Genomic DNA, 18,485 nt, shown 5'->3' with positions numbered 1-18,485 from the left:
GACCCAGAAACCTATCTATCTGTAGCAAAATTGAAGATCTATATATCTTGATTTGGAAACTAACTCAAATACACTGTTTATGTGATTTCATGCCATAATATAAATAATACATGCTATTCATGCATGTTTTCTCAACCCAAGACACTATGGATATAATGTAGATGTCTGTTATAAGCAGGCATTACTGGCCAGTGAAAAAATGGTATAAGATTATAAAAAAATGTATCTGATCATAAAAGGAAATAGGATGATGAGGTTAAACATTTATATGGCATTTTAGATTTACAAAGGACTTTAAAATGTTATTTCATTTTATCCTCATAAAATCTCTGGGAATTAACCCATTCTCAGATAAGGAAACTGAGACAGAGGGAAATTTAATTAATGGACTCAAGGTGTATAGCCAATAAGATTAGATCTGAACTCACAATTTTCTAGATCCAAGCTCAACTCTAGCCATAGTAATACCTGGCTAAATCGTCAAATAAAACTGAAGAAGAATAATTAACCTATGCTTAAGTGAGTAATAATAGCCTATGCTCCTACAGAAACGGTTAAAAGACCAATAACATGTTTGATAATTTATAGTTCCAGGATTTCTAAATCTTGAATTAACCCTGGAAACGCTAGATAAGGATTGTGTACTATATGTATTAAAGAGTCATAATCTGCATGAGGGACGGGAACAGTCAAGTTGATATAAGCACAGGTCAACTGAAGAATTAAAACTGTACTTAGTCCCTTGACTCATTAAAAAAATTTAAATTAAAAAAGCTTAAATTGAATGCCATTACCTTTTGTCCACATGCCAACATTATAGAGAAAGCAAATATACTGCTTAATGAGGTCTCTAATTGATTTTTCTTGTTTCTGAGGCCAATATATATTATTTTGGCCAAGAGTACAAACAGGCTTAAGTAGTCCTGGATACTAGCTCAGGTTCCAGGATATCCCAGTAGATAAGAATTGGTCTTCTACTTCATGCTCAGTATGTTGTTTTTCAGTCATTTCTATCCTGCCCAACTCTATTTTTATTTTTGTTTTTGCAAGGCAGTGAGTTAAGTGACTTGCCCAAGGTCACAGCTAGGTAATTAAGTGATGGAGGCCAGATTTGAATTCAGGTCCACCTAACTCCAGAGCTCATGATCTCTTCACTGTGCCACCTAGTTGCCTCCTGCCCAAATATTTGTGATCCCATCTAGGGTTTTCATGGCAAAGATTTTGAAATTGTTTCCATCTCCTTCTCCAGTTCATTTTACAGAGAAGGAAACTGTGGCAAACAGGGTTAAATGACTTGCCTAGGGCCACACAGCTAATAGATGTTTGAGGTAGGATTTGAAAGATCTTCCTGACTCCAATCCGGGGCTCTATTCACTGTTTCACCTAACTGTTCTATTCTCACATTTAATAGATCTTTAACATGTGCTTATGGACTGTTTCATTGATTCAGAGGAAGACTAGTAACCCATGGACTGACTTAGAAAGGTATGTGTCCATTATGTAAATACTGGAAGACAAAAATATTTTGTTTCTCAGTTTCTACAGAGACCCTATTTCAGAAACATCACCTTCATGTCTCAAGGTTTTGTTTTTAGCCTTTCCTCTATACCACAGGTGCCTTGTACAAGCTTCTCCCCTCTTTCTGGACGATATTGCATGATCCCTGCCACTATTTTTTCAACCAGTCTTTCATTGATATATAAAAACGAATGGTCTCCCTCATCACTGAAGCCGCATTCTGTATGTTACCTTTCTCTTTTTGATTGATGCTACTGAAAGCATCTCAGAGTACAGGAATCTGAGGCTCTAGAAAAACTGTATGAACAGACCTACCTGTTCAAAGCTAGTGGGAATGTCTTGGTCTTGGGTAAGGAGTTGGTGGGCAGATACTAATTTCCAGTTTTTCCTAGGTACTCCAGTAAAAATCTCCAGCTTTGTAAATCTCTCTTGGGAAATTGTTATTTGAACCCATGAACTGATTGGTTATTGCATGGATCAATATTGTTGCCTAACAATAATATAATGTGGTAATCTTAGGGCTCAAAATGTGGGTAAGGAAGGTGGCTCATAGATTGTAGAAAGAATGCATGAATTTTTCAGGAAAGAATGAAGAAACTAGAAGGGATAAACCAAGTTTTTTGTTCCCAATTACAGGAAAAGGTACAGATCACAAAAAAAGGAACCAAGAAAGACCTGAGGTCACTATCAATGAATAAACATTTATCTAGTGCCAACTCTTCCAAGCATTGTGCTATGATTTAGAGAAACAAAAAATATCACTATTTGAGTTAAGTGATCTGTTTCTGCCCAACAAAAAATATCACTATTTGAGTTTAGTGATCTATTTCTAGCTATGCTGATCTCTGGAACTAATAATGGCAGTTTGGAAACTATAAGGGTAAGAAGAGAGGTCAACAAGACCCAAGATGATTTTGTAATTACTATCAAAGCACTATCTTCAATAACCTTTCTTTCCTTTTCAAAACTCAGCATATGTAACTCATAAGCTTGCAAATGGATGAATGCTGAAAACTACCTTTACATATAATTGGAACAAAAAATTTGGTTACGTTCACTACTTCCTCTCCCTTTCCCATTCAGTCTTCAACACAATTACTAAATTAATCATCTTTAGCTCTAGGAGAAAGAATATAATGTGAATAAGGGTATACTGGATTTGAAGTCAGGGGACATTTCTAAATCCTAGTGTTGTTATTACCTATCCATTTGACAGGAAAAAGACATGGTGTCAAACTCAAAAAGGAACATGGTAGCCAAACTATACACAATTGACTATATAGCCCACAGGAATCCTTAACTTTAATATGTAATTTAACACAAAATCTTAAATATATTTGATTGTATTTTTATTTATTTTGTTCAGTATTTCTCACTAACATTTTCATCTAGTTCAGGTTACACTCAAGAGTGCTGTGGATTGCACAAGGCCATATGTAGTGATACCCTTGATCTGAACCAACCCTGTAAGTTTTCTTCTACCTCTAAGTCTTCAAATCTATCAACAGTATATTTATCCCCTTGATTCTAGAATAAAGTACAAAATTCTCAGTCTGGTATTGAAAGCTTTTCAAAATATGTCTCCCACCTACTTATCTTATGGCATATTTTGCCCCTCCACAGTCACCATTTAGTGAATTTCATTGACTAGCTATTCTTTATCCTTATCCGACAACTAGATGATGTAGAGGATTCCTGTCTGTCAAAAGAGATCAATAGGACAAGAGTTAAGACAGATTTGAGTTCAAATCTAACCTCAAATCCCCTACTAGTTATGTGAACCTGGGAGAGTCACTAAATCTCGACCTGCCTGATTATCTTTAACTATTTAATGGAGATGATAATAATAATAATAATAATAGCAGTGACTTCCTAAAGCTACTGTAACATTCAAATCAGAATAGTTGTAATAGTTGCGCTACCTCTCTCATACTAAATTCTAGTTGCCTTCCCATCTCCATGCAATCATGCCAGTCCATTCCACATATCTGAAATACTCTCATTCCTCATGCCTTTATGGAATTTCAAGAACTGAGTTTGCTATAAACGATACTGGATGGTTTGAGGCCTCTCCAAGAGTAACTTACATAGAGACACTCCACAGAGCTCAGTTCTGGAACTTACAGAAAATATATCAGATTTAGTAACTACCAGTAATCACGGCAGCTTTCTGCCAACTTCACATTTACTGAATCCATCTGAATGAGTAACAGACCTGAGAATAGATCACTAGAATTGCTCTGGTTGATTTTAATTGCCTGAAATGTGTCATTACCATCTTCTGAAATTTTTCAAGCAATTTCAAAAGTGACTTTTTCTATCTTAGAATGGAAAGTAGTTCCTTAAGTATCTTGCTGTGCAACCAAGTATGTTGCCCTTCTGGTATCAAACATTATTATAATTTTTAAAAATACATAAAAATAATTGTTATCTTTTGACATTATAGATCCTTAGCTCTAAAGAAATTTCCCCAAATTAATGAATCAGTTCATCAGATATTAAAAGGTACAAAGTACTTGGATTCAAACTGGAAATTAAACCACTCCTCACTGATAAGGTTTCAAGTATAAGAAGACAGAAAGTAAGATCTCATTGTCTTTAAGGTGCAATAAAAACAGATGTGTCTCTTTTTAAAGTTATTTCAAAGTGATAAAATTCTATCAGTTTCTGATGTTGAACCATTTGACAATGTCATGGACTTTGCTAGTAAGAATTCTCCTTTCTGAGACCTTAGTAACTATGACTACACACTTTCAGAAGTTGCATTTCCACAGGGAAAATGTGATTGAGGTCACTGGACCAGAAGGATTGCTATTCCCAAAGTTCTTAGATCCAGTGTCCTCAGCTGTCTCCATTAGGTTCAGAGGGGAGATGTGGTCAAGGTGGCATTGATGGCTTGACTTGTCTGGCTCATGCCACCTCCTGCCTTTTCCTCATGATGTGCCTCACTGCTTCAGCAAGGCTGGTTTACTCACCTCCATGAAATAAATGACCACAATCCATTTGCCAAATTTCAAATATCTGTTTATAAATGATTTTTCTTATATAACATTATTTTTGTCAAAACACAGAAATTGCCAAAGTCAGATAATTGTTAATAGCTATTAAAGGGACTACCATGTTCCAAAAATTGAACAATGGGTGTCATCTGGTGACATATAGACAGAAATACAGTATCTCTTGACATCAAGGAGTTTACATCATCTATGAATGAATTATAAAAGAGCAATGATATTTTAGAATATCTTGATTTCAAATTTCTGTAATCCTTCATATACTTTTTAGAGAATTTTTACATATATTATCACATTTTATTTTCAAAGAGCTGCTTTCACTTCTTGTTCAGAACTCTTCCACTGAAATCCCATGTCCTCTCAGGATTCATGTCCAATTAGACCACAAAGCCTCATTATCAGATTTCAAGTTTCTGTTTCCTATGGAATCGGTCTGCGTCTGCTCTTGTGTCTTCCCCATTATGCTTAGATTTTTAAGGCCTTCATTCCACTGGGATCTGACTTCCTTTCTGGATCTTGATTCTTGACTACCCTATCTTGAACTGAACACTTTCAAACTATCCCTGTCATTCTTGTACCACAGTCTTGAAAGGGCCACCCAAGGACATAGTCAATATTTTGCCCAGTCAATGAACAAGCTCCCCTACTAACTCAGTCCAGGAAAAAATTGTTGAGACTTTGTAAAGAGATCACCAGGCATGATCACATCTTTTCACTTAGTTTAATACCGCATCATTGGCCCACTTTGTTTTCCTTCATTTCAGTCTTGACATTGTAATTAGGGAGTAGTGAAAGACCCACTCCCTTACCAAAATTATTATCAGAAGAAGCCATCACAATAAATATCCTTTTTAAAAGTAGAATAAACTGGCTCAGCAAGTAGCTGACTTTTTCTTCCTTGAAGGAAATAAAGCAAAGGCTAGATGGAATTCTGTTATTAAGTTTGTATTTTGGGTACTGGTTAGATAGAATAGGTTGTTTCTGATTTTGGCGGGGGGGTTGTTTTTAATTCTGAGGCCTCTATAGAGAAAAAAATGAAGGAGGGCAAAGAAGTAATGAAAAATTCAGTTTTGAATGAAGACTCTTTTTATATACCAGGGATAAGTGTCCCAATAACTGTTAGCTCCACAATACAAAAGTCAACAGACAAAATCAATTGACAATCACTCTATAAGGGATCAGATGGTAACATCCTTATCCTTCATCAGGAAGAGATGATCAAATTCAAAAACCCGAGGTTCATTTTCTTCCATGTTTATCTGATTAAACTGAGAACTCTCTCAATCAACTTACTACACCTAGAACACCGGGAGTCTTAAAGATGGATACCTACTATGCCACCAGACTACAAGACCTCAACAGTGAAATTGCAAACAAACTCGATTAAATGTATTAGAACTAAGAGCCTAATCAGGCCAAGGACTTTAGAACATTTTAATACCTTTTGAGTTAATCTCTCCTAGTCACTGTCTGCCTTACATTGGGCAAATAATTTAATCTCTTTGTCTCCATTTCCTCATTTATAAAATGAATGAGGATCAAAGTACTCATAAAATCCTTTCTTCAACTCACATCCTATGATCCAAAGTCACAGCTTCCATATGATCCACATTTCATTTCAAGAATATTCTGGAGAAAGTTCCATCTGAGAGACAGTTGTTAAATTTTCAGCATGATCATTTAGGTCTCAGATATCCACAGATATTACAAATCATGGCTTGATTCATTTCTTGTTTTTGCCTAGACTTTAAAAAGTGATATAAAAATGAGAATAATAAAGTTTAAAAAAATATATCCTCTCCCTTTTGATTTCTCCCCCCCCCCACTCTGGAAGAGGCAGCTGTTAAACATTTTCCAGCACATCAAGTCCCAGAAGCTAGTTAAGAGCTACCAGTGTTCACAAGTTGTGATTCATTTAAATATTATTCCTCCTATGCCAATAGCCAATCATTCAATCAGACTGTACTTAGTTTTAGACCTGATATTTTGTTTATTTTGATGATGTAATTATTGCTAAGATTCTTTCAAAGAGAACAGTATTCAATATTTCTCCCCTGTTAAGACATATTTATCAATGGTGAATTTAATCTGAACTATTATGACTGTTAATGGAATGCTATGGCATCACAATAAATATCCATAATTTATTATTTAGTTTTCCAATGTTTCTTCAGTAAGGAGTACATATGCTCACTGATTAATTTTATCTGACTTCATGAAACAGGTATCTGTTACTCTTGTTGCAAGATCACTCCCTATATAATAAAGATTCTACAAATATTTACATGCAGTGTAGCAAACCTGCTTGGAATGCCATAAAGTACTGTCAGTACTTCTATTACAAACCTTTATTTCTTGTTTATAACTTTCCCATAAAAGAAGAGGAAGAAATCACCATGGACTAAAACTTGGCATATTCAAAGTTTTAGCTAGGGAGTAAATTTGTTTTTTTAGAGCAAGAGAATTTTCCTCTATTATTTTAGTTATAGGAGAGAGAAATAATAATCTTGAAAAACACACCACTGCCTGAATTCAATCTATTCAATCTGTCAAACAGCTGATATATGAATGGGGGTGGGGGCTTTCAAAAGAGGAAAGGGAAAACACCTTGATTTTTGTTAACTCAAATATCTTTAGCAGGAACCAAACTTAGATGAATTCAGAACCAGTACCTGGTCATTGAGTCTCTAAACAGCACTAAGCAGACAATGGAAACTAAGTAGTAAGTAGAAACTGAAAGGAGGAGAGGTTGTTAGGAATGTTGTTCTCTTAAATGTAAGCAGATTTGACCCAAAACAGTAGGAGGAGAGCTTGAAATGAGACCAGTGCTGATGCCTGAACCCAAGTCAAAGCCCAAACTTGCAGGAGCAATCTATCATATTACATCCAATAAGCCTATCAACTACATACAATTTAAAATGTTGTTAACAACAGTGCCCCCAAGCAAGGCAGCCCAGTGTTTTGTACGGAGGTGCTGCTTAATAACCGATTGTTGAATCAAATTGAACATGGTAAATGGCTTTTAGCAACCAGAGAACACTGAATCCATAGTTGGATTCTCCAGTCTGGGGGATGGCATAATAGAAGTGAGAATAGGGATGTGGGAGTTTGGAAAGAAGCCTTTCGAGTGTCAGTGTTTCAAAACAAAAAGATAAAGAGATAATGAGAACTTCCAAATATGAACCATTGAAGCAGAAAAGGCAGAATGCAAGAAAGCCAGAACTGCTGAAAGTGAAAGAGAAGGCTTATCAGAAAGTGAATCAGAAGTTAGTTTTTTGAGAAAACATGGTTACTAATTTGTAACAATGAAGGGCATCTATAATGTGCTTTGAAAGAAATCTACTCTGCTTTTTTTCTCCACTGATTTTGACTAATTTCAATTACTTTTTTTTAAAAGAGAAGGTTTTCATTAACATTGCTTTGCTTAGATCAAGTAAAAATTAAGCTTTGCCTGAAGAAATGTATTTCAAATATAATAGAGGGTAATAGAAGCAATGTTTGCCTACTCTCTTTTTAAAGTCTTCTAGATGTGAGAATTCTGATCAAATTTAGCCCATTTCTACAGCCCTCCTCCATTATTTGTTTCCTTTTTTAAATTTTATTTAGGGCAATGGGATTAAGTGTCTTATCCAAGGTCACACAGCTAAGGCAATTATGAAGTGTCTGAGGCTGCATTTGAACCCTGGGCCTCCTGACTCCAGAGCTGGTGCTCTATACCCTGCACCACCTAGCTGCCCCCCCCCAATCACTTGTTTCTTACAATTGGCAGATAAATTAAGCACTGTGCCTCAGTGTCTAGACAAGAAGTGGCTTTGTGATTTCAGTGGCATATGAAAGTCCCAAAGAAGAAAGTCTCATTATCAATGCAGGTAGGCACCTTCTCTACAATGAATGGTCTTAGACAACAGACTAGAGCCCTGAGTGGTTAAGTGACTTGCTTGTGGGCACAAAACCCATCTATGTAAGAGAAAGACATTTTGTCCACTTGTAAAGCAAAAGATTAAAGATTTAGCCCTTAAAGGTAAATTAGTGAACATCAGTTCCAATCTGCTCATTTTAAAATAGGTGAAACTGAGACTTGTCTAGAGTCACACAACTATTTAAGTTGGAATTTGAATTTATGTTGAAATTGAAGTGGAATTTGAACCCAGACTTTATTGTATGCAAGCTCAGTGTCCTAAACCATTCCACCACATTAACTCTTTGGCGCAATATGAGCAGATGATAATTGGCCTTGTTCCTGTGATATAGCTGTTGCCACTTTGGGGGCATAAACCACCTGTCGCCTACTAAGGCAATGATTGAGATGATGAATTTCTCTGATAGGTGTAAGGAAAATATCCTCTGCCTAAATGGGCATTGATACATATTTTACTAAAATGATCATGTGAAAATACAGAAAAAAAATTTGGGAAAATGAACGATCAAAAGAACAGCTGGACAGAACTTTCTACACAATCCCATTATCCGCAAAGAGAAAGGAGCTGCAATAAATAAATAATATACCAAGCTACTCTAGCCCAAGTCAGGTTTTGTTAGTAAACAAAGCACAAGTAACAAATTAGCCTGCGCTATTGAGACATAATAGCTCTTTCAAAGACAATTACTCCCTCTCCTAATCTCTGAAGTGCCACCCATGACTCACTGGTTCTGATTAATTCGTGTTTAATCTATTTACAGATCCGTTTCTTCTTCATACAGTGAGATATGAATCTCTGAGGGGGTAGATACCTCCCCAACATGCAGAAGTCAGTCTCCTCCCAAATGATGCCGGTTTAATCTGCCCCCCCCCCCAGTATTTCCTGCATTCTCATTATGTGTTGGGGTTTCTGATGCCCCTCCTGAGTAAATTTCGGCAGCTTCCCATGGCTTTCTTTCCCCCCAGCGCCTGAGAATGTCAACAGTCTGGCTGGCTCCTGCTTTAGAAGAAGCCCCTGCTATTTCCTCCCCTTGGCACAGGACAGAACGTCTGTAGCAGGCACTGTTTGTTATTAAATAATTTCTCTGGCCGCTTCGACTTGTTGGAAATCAAGGAGCAAATACAGTAAGGGGCTGGTGGAGAGGGGATGGGGAGCTCGGTATGCGGAGTGCCATCCTCGGAGACCATGGGAACATTTCTCCCGGCAGCTTGAAAAGGAGCACCCTGCTGGTGATTTCCCTTCAATCTGGCTGCGGGTGGATATTTCTTCTTTGCCTTTTCCGGCACTTAGAGGGGAAGGAAAAAATTCAGCCTCAGGCAAGCAGAAGGACTCTGGCATCCTTGTAAGGAGCTGTCCACCTAGCACCCCGGCTAGGAGCCGGCCAGCACCGCCAAAGCCTTCAGAACAGGCATGGACAAGGCTGCTTAGCTCCTTCTGGCCAAGTCTGCCCAACCAGTCTTCCCAGACCTGGCGGACTGAAATCCAGATGAGGTCAAGGACCTGAGTGAGCCCCAGCAGCCTCGGCGCAAGCACCCTCTTTTCTTACCCCAGTGATCACCTAAGCCCACGGCTTTCTCTGCATCCCCTTCCCCTAAGACCTGCATGAATTCTAAGTTTGTTCTTAAACTTTCCCTGACTTTCTCTTCAACCGAGTTCAGCTTGGGAAGCATCGTGGACAGATTGGGATTTTCTCCATTCCGCAGTGGCAGGAGATGGTCTAGCCGCAGGAGGTAATTCAACTCAGGCTACTTGCCCATTGCCCAAACTAATTTCCATCCTCCTGGGTAGGGAAAATATCTCGGCGAGTCCCTACGCGCCCCTGGTCAGCACCTACACCTCGCCAATAACAGAGGGCATTTCCCACCTCGCCCAAAACTTTGCGTCTGCCAAGATGGCATGTCCTTTGCAAAGTTTGTCAGTCCCTTTGCTCCGCTGAGAGCTTTGCACTCCCACCCCAAGCCCAGCTCTCCCCGGGCGCCCGGAGCCCAGAAGCACAGAGAGCCCTACCTTCTGCTAGTGGGCAGGGTGGACGGTGACCGGCGTGGCAGCGGCAGTAGCACCAGCAGCCTGCGGCCGAGGCCGAGCGGCGTCCGGCTGGCGTGCCGCACTCCTCTCCTCTCCTCCTCGGCTCTCCCCTCCGCTTTTCTTGTCTCCTCTCACGTCCCACCCCGCCCCGCCCCGCCCTGCCCTGCCCAGCGCCGCTGCCCGCGCTGCCAGCCTGCCCGAGCGCTTCCCAGTGGCCGACACAAGCCTGCGGCTGGCTCCGCAGCAGAGCACAGCCCGGTCTCCCCGCGGCTCAAGCCTGGCCCGCGCAGAGCTAGTCACTGGGGCTCCTGGAGCTCGGAGGGGAGGGGCCGGAGGGGAGGAGCGGGGCGGAGAAAGTGGCGAAGGAGAAGCGGAGGGGAGGGGGCGCGGAGGAGGGGAGTCTCCCACCCGGTGCTCCAGCCACCTCGGACTGCACGGGGCTGCCCAACTGGTGGAGGGAGAACGGAGTGGGTGGAGATTGCTGCCCCCTGTCACCCGTTAGCGCAAATGGGCTCCGGCCTCTCCTGCAGAAAACAGACGTGGGGGTGGGCAGCTAGCCTTCTTCACCTGGCCAAACGCCCCGGGACACCGATAGGTTAAAACCTTACCCCCCCAAAAAAAGAAAACTTACCCTGTGGGTAAAATGAACAGAACAGAGCTTCTCACCTCTCCCACCTCCACCCCCCCCCATGCCTTGATGTCCTTTATTGCTATAATCCAGGAAAACACCCAGGTGAGAGTGGAAAAGGGGGCAGTCAAGAGTCAACTGTCTGGGAGGAGATCTCTGCGAGTTGGCACGTTTGGCTGTGCCTGACCCAGGGACATAAGCCCCGAGTTCACCTCCTGTAGTTCAGAACGAGAGTCGCAGAGACGGAAACGTCCATAGAGACACTGAGAGAGAATGGAGGAAGAGACGGCAGAAGAGCGGAGCTCGGTCAGCGGTGTCAGCTCAGGTCAGTGAGGTTTGGGGATGGCCTGGGCCACTTTTAACACTGGCAACTTGCACAGTGATAACAGACCTCGGGCTTTATCGCCAGGTGATCTCCCTTTAGGGCTGACTCTGGTATGATCAGAGACTGAGCATTATTTATGGTTTAAAAAAAAGTGAGCATAGGAGTGGGGCAGAAGGAAGCCCACAGCTATAAATAAAAATAATGTACCTCATCCCATCAGGATTAAATTGCAATAAATTTAGACTCCTTGAATTCTCTCTGCGTAGCAAAAATGGGACAGGTAAGGAAAGCTTGTTTATGTTCATTTCAGTTTGGAGATTACTATAAATTATTTTGTGCTTGCAATTTAGGCACAATTTGGCTAACCCAAGGGTGTGATGAAGACCTGCATATTCTTAAAGTTGCCCAACAAACTTTCAATTCAGATTTTCCCTATGCTAATCCTTACTGAGGCAAAGATGCCCATATTTAATTCATTTCAATAATCACATGTTAAGTTCCTAAATATACAGGGTCCACTTGTATACCCTGAAAGTATAAAGGAAAAAACTTAAAATTTCTTATTCACAAGTGGTGAATATAGCACATACACATGCAAATAAATGTACGACATATGAAGAAAAAAAATCAAGAGGAGATTGTTGATGGGAAGGGAGAACATGACAATGTTTCCCTTTCCCTGTGAGCATAGAGTTAACACTTAATTTAGCCTGATCCTTTATTTTAGAGATGAAGAAAACCAAGACGAGAGAGATAAAATAATTGTAAGATCCTACAGGAGGTAAGAGGCTAAATTAGAACACAGGTCCTCCAAGTTCAATTTTAAACATTTTCAAGTTTGTCACATTTCCTAATGGAACTTCTTGGCAAATACAGAATAGAATGTACTATTAAGCAGAGAAGGTATATATCAGAATAGAGAGAGAGAGAGAGAGAGAGAGAGAGTCAGCCTCTGGAATTCTATGTAGATAAAGTAGGTAGAGATTCAACCTTAAAGGAAAAAGAGAAGAATCTAAGCCCTGTGGTTGGGGGTGGAGGAGAGACTATTTCCAAGCTAGGCTTGCTTTGAAAGTTCTGATAAAAGCTGATTAGTGCTGTAAGGGATTTAATACAAAAAAAAAAATCTGAATCTTGTATCTGTGGCAGAAAGAGAGTTTTCCTGGAATTTACACGAGTAATAATAAAGTTCCAGCAGGAGCCAACCTACCACAGTTGGAGCAGATTGATTACAGTCTTATGGGTTAGGGTTCCCTTTCTCCAACTTTTGTTCAAAATGTAAAATTCAGTGTAAGGCAACTGAAAACTTGATATTTACTGTAAGTTGACACACAAGAGAAGGTTTAAATAAAATTTCCATTCTATTTCTGGGCCGAAAGCCCAGGAAATTAAAAAAAAAATACATGCACATGTGGGTCTTCTCAATGTGAAAGCCTGATGGAGTTTTATGGAATTTGGCCTCATTGATTATCCTATTATAAGGAATTGTACAGTTAAGATTCAGTGGCCATTTAGATGGCGGATCCTGATTTTAAGGTGTGATAACTAACAATAATAATTTCCTCTTTCTATGGAATCTTTCGGCCCAAATCACTTGAAAGACTGATTAAGACAAGCCATCTTTGTTCCAACAGAGGGGCCATTCACAGTCACTGATGACAGTGCAGTTCACTTGTCTTACAAGAAGTTAGTGGTGGTTGTTTCGTCATTTTACAGCCATGTCCGACTTTTCATGATTCCATTTGGGTTTTCTTGGCAAAGATTTTGGAGTGATTTACTATATCATTCTCCAGCTGATTTTACAAATGAGAAAACTTAGGCAAATAGAGTTAAGCAACTTCCTCTTGGCCACACAGCTAACAAGTGTCTGAGATAAGATTTGAACTCTTGGAGTCTTTCTGACTCCCAACTCTTCACTCTGGTCATTGTACTACCTAGTTGCTCGAATATAGATATGCAGTAAAGGATCTCACCAATTTCAGGGTTAGAAGGCATCAGTGTTCATCCAGTTCAATCTATCATTAAAAACAAATTCCCATTATAACATATCTGACAAGTAGTCACCCAGTTTCTGCTGGATGATTGCAATGAAGCCGGGGGGGGGGGGGGGGGGGATCTCAAAGCTTAGGGTACAATTTAGGTAAAAAGTCTATGTTGGAACAGAGTTAAAGTATGTATTTCTGGGAAAGAGCCTATGGAATCTTATTCTTGTATTTCTGGTTCTCATTAATTTTCTATCTTTTTATATTTCTTGTTGTTCTTATTTTTGCCCTTGTTCCTCCTCCTCCTCTACTACTACTTCTTTCTCTTCCTTGGTCGTCAGTCTTTAGTTGTCTTTTTTCTCTTCAAAGCTCGATTCAGTATCTTTAAACAGCACAAGTTCTGCCAGTAATAGCAGCCACCATAAGTGCTTTAACATCATTGATCATTGATTTCATTCTCTGCCCAGAGGTGGCAATTGTTTTAAAATCATTTATTTATTTATTTTTCTCAGCCATAGGCACATGTTTATTTTTAAGTTACAAAATTTCCTTCCACCCTTCCTTCCCATCCCCCTCCTCTCAGTGGCGATCAGTCAGGTTAGCATTGTACATACACATTTTGATAAACATGTTTAAAGATTAGCCATTTGCAGTATGAGGAATTAGGATTAAGGGAAAAAATCCATAAGCAATAATTTTTATAAAGTGTTTATCAGATTCTCAGGAGTTCTTTTTGTCTGTTTTGAAGAGGTAGCAATTTCACATAGTAGATGCATGCTTGGCTTGGGATCAGCAGAATTTGTGTCTTGCATTTAAGAATAAAAAAAATTAAACTTTTCAAACTCCGGTTTCATCATTTGTAAATTGGAAATACTTGTCCCATTGAGTTACTATGGGATTTTGAAAATGATAGTTAAATATTAAAGGTATTAGGTGAATATGTCTTTATTCTTTTATTACCCCCAAGGGAGGATAGACAATCCAACCTTAAAATTTCACTGGAAGAAGAATCTTACTCTTCCAATGTAAATGAATTGCCTAATTTCTATTTCTAGAGAGTTGTCAAGGTGATTTTGTTAGGGTCTCTGCATCTGAGGGAGGACTGGAAATTATATAATTGGACAGAGTCAAAATGCCAGTAGTTACAGACCCAAGCTCCTATTTGAAAATTTAAATTTATTTTTAAGGCAATGAGGTTAAGTGATTTGCCAAGGATCACACAGCTAGGTCATTATGAAGTGTCTGAGGCTGGATTTGAACTCAGGTCCTCTGGACTCCTGGGTGGGTGTTTTATTCACTGAGCCACCTAGCTGCCCCTCTATTATTTGATTCTTACTAAAAAAATGTCAAATGCAGAACTGAGACCAAGATAAATTGTTAGGGACCATTGTATATGGGAGCATTGTGAATTATCTTCACCTGGTATCCTTGAACACCAGAATCTTATATTATTAAGTGCTGTGGGAGTGTATTACAGACTGGAAAGGTATTTAAGCACTGTTGTTCTGTTAAATAAACAGAGCACATGGAGATCTTGATGGAGTACTTGTCTCCCTTGTCATCCTTGTCTCCCGCCCCTCCAATGCTCTCCTGGGGAAGATTGAGGAAGTCCAGAAGTGGGACTCATCATATGACATCCAGAATAGGGATTCAATGGTAAATGAATTATAAATCAACCTTGGTTTCCTGGATTTGGGGGCAGCAAGATAGCAGGATAGAGTGCCAGGTTTAGAGTCAAATGTAATCTTAAATTCAAATCTGGTCTGTGTGACCCTGGACAAGACACTTGATGCAGTTGACCTCAGTTTCCACATCTGTAAAATTAACTGGCGATGGAAATGGCAACCAACACTATTATCTTTGTCAAGAAAAGACTAAAAGTGGTCACAGAGGCTTGAATGTGACTAAAAGTAATGATTAAATACATTCCTATATATATTAAACAAATGTTAAAACAAAATTATTTTACTATCATATCAATAACAATTTTTAATCTGGGATGCAGGTTTTTCTCCTTTATTTCCTCATTTAAGACTCAGTCCCAATAAAAATACAGACTGATAATGATGTTAGTCCTTCATTCTTGAAGTAGATCAAGACATCACAGAAATGATGCAATCCGAAGAAAGTGAATTAGATTTGAGTAAGTTAATGCTGTGCCAAGTCACCAGCTACATTTTCTCCTCTGGACCAATCTGGGAGGACTGAGGGGCAAGCAAGGTAAAACCTTTGAGACTAGATTTGAACTCAGATCCTTATAGTCCAGAGTTGATGCTCTATTCACTGTACCACCTAGGTTCCTTGCTATTATCCCAGTCTTCAAGGAAAGTGCTCTGAAATGTTGAGCAGGACCCCACACAATTAGGAGATTTAAATTCTGGGTAGAATATAAAGAGAAAACAATTCAGTTCTTACTTCTGGAAAATAAGCCCTTGTCTTTGTAACCCTTCTGACCTAGTTGATGAAAGAATAAAACTAACCAGAGAAATATAGGTAGAAATGAATTTCCCTCACTAGATTGCAGGAAGAAGCTGAGCCTCATTATCAAGCCAGCATTCTCAGTAGGAGGAACTGGATTCCTAGCCCTCCTCCTCATTAAACACCCACCAATCAGGGGTATGTTTCCACTTGTCAGGGTATTCCTTTTCAAAGTTAAGACATTTAGTGTCTCCAAAGTTTACCAAGAAAAACTACTGACATCAAAGTATTGAGTATTAGTAAATCTAAGAAATTGATTATTAATTAAGCAGAATCTTTCTCTGACTTTTCATTCATTAGAATATGACACATGTATGCACACATATGTTTATTCATAATGACCTATGAGGTCATTTTAGGGTCTAAATCTATGCTCCTATGAGCTTCAAAGAGCAAACATGGTTAAGTGACATCTCCCAGAGCTCAGTTTGAAATTGGGATCCCCAATTTCACATCCAATATTAAAATTATGGTCTTGTGAAATGTGGGTTGAAGTAAACTGACCACATAATAGGATTAACAATATTTTCCCTTCCAAACAAAATTTAATTGATCTAGATTCAGGAGTCACCACAGAAGCAACACATGAATCCAACCCTCCTATTTTACAGAAGAGAATATTGAGAATTAATTAAAATTATTTAATGGTAGAGATTGCTTTCCCATTTCTTTGTAACCTAGCTCTTAGCACAGTGGTATACAGTCATTGCTTAATAACTGAATGACTGACCTTGGAGATGAAGAGAGTCACAAAGATTTTAAGTATTAAAAGTGGAATGTGTAACTAGCTTAAACAAAGAGGATTTTATGTATGTAAATCACTGAACAGGAAATATACTTTGCAGCTATAAATGACATCTTCTTCATGAACTTACTTCATCTGAAACTTTCTCCACTACCCTCTCCCCCATATGAGCTTGTGTGGGATTAAAATCACTATTTATTTTACAGCTCTTAAAATGTCTTCCCCAAGAGCATCAGATCTCCTTGGAATAAAGATGAAAATTTTTCTTATGCTAAAATGTTGAAAACATGTCTTACATATTTATATGATATTTCTGTTTAAAAAGTTATTATGATGCTAATTTTTCTTGACAGTAGTGACTTTATTGGTGATAAAAATATGCTCAATCTGCATGTGACACCCTGACATGCTCTGTAATCCTAAAATGAGCTCAGCTAAAGTGTTAACAAAGGGGGTGGAGAAATAGAGGTCTAAGAATATAGAACAAGAGAGAGAGAGAGAGATTCACCCTGCTTTGTGCATCAAGATTGTTGAGATTATCCAATCTCCCCCCAAGAGAGCAAGTGAGTGACAGAGAGAGAGAGAGAAAGAGAGAGAGAGCAAGTGAAAGTGAGTGGGTGGTTGGGATCACATAATTGACTGGTATGGAAATTATAGTAGTTGCAATAAACTATGCTAATCCAAAAGGATTCTACTGAAAAACCTTACACCATCCCTTAAAAAAAAAGCCCCAAAATAATAAAAAAAAAAAACCACCAACTGAGCAAGTAGAATATTTCATGAAGATTTTGAGGCTGTTTTAGGATTATCCTGAAACTGCAGGGTATTTTGACAAAGTGCATTTTTGACATTTATAGCCATTTAAGTCAGTGTGGTCACTTATATTCTAAAAAAAGGAGAGACAGTGAGAAACATGAATTGTTTTACATTTTATCTAGCTCTGCCCCAGGCCTTCCTTTCTCTTTAATGACCTTAAGCAGGATTAACCTAGGTACTGACCAATTCTGTAGCTCTGTTTCTTTTCCAAGAGCTTTAGGCTACAATTTTCTTATCTAGACCAAGACAGATATGTTTTTCTTATCATTAACCACTAATTGTCAATCCTGAGTGATAATTTTAGGCTTAAATCACTGTTAAGCCTAAGGCTGTCTAATAAGTCACCTGAATTCTTTTCCATCTTTAAAACCTTATGAATGTTTGTCTGATTCTGAGGGGTTGATAACATGGATGCAAAATGAAAATTGCCTTTGATGCAGTCATATCATTACCAAAAGGAAATTTTAAACTACTGCTGGGCATGAGCTAGTGATATGTTGCATCAGACTTGAGTAAAAGATCCTGGATTTGAATCCTTTTACTGCCACTTACTTGTTACTGTGACCACAGTCAAAGTATATTACATTTCTGAGCCTCAATTTCCCCTTATAATATGAAGATATTAGATTTGTCCCCTTCAGCTCTAAATCCTACAGATTTCAGAGAAACAATGTAGGGAATTTTCTTACCAACCGTTATGTTTTCACTATACTATTACTTTTTTTAAAAAGTCACTTTTAGAAAAATATCTATGTATTTCTCTAGTAAGTTATAAAACAAGCTTTTTTGAGTATTTTCTATCTTAGACACTTTATGACAAACTGAAGAAGAGGGAGAAGAAAAATACAATGACAAAATGAAGTTATGAATAAAAAGAGAAGTCTACAGAAACATACAAATCTGATAGAAGAAAACCTCAGGAAGGTGTTGAGTCCCTTTCTGGATTCCTTATCCTTTCCTCAGGTAAGCCACTTTGGAGGCAGGAGACAAGAAAGACAAGTTTCTCCCTATACTCCAAGATCTCCATTTATTTAACA

Source organism: Macrotis lagotis, chromosome 8 (assembly GCF_037893015.1).
Source record: "Macrotis lagotis isolate mMagLag1 chromosome 8, bilby.v1.9.chrom.fasta, whole genome shotgun sequence".
NCBI classification, from domain to species: Eukaryota; Metazoa; Chordata; class Mammalia; order Peramelemorphia; family Peramelidae; genus Macrotis; species Macrotis lagotis.
This window is presented reverse-complemented; position numbering follows the sequence as displayed.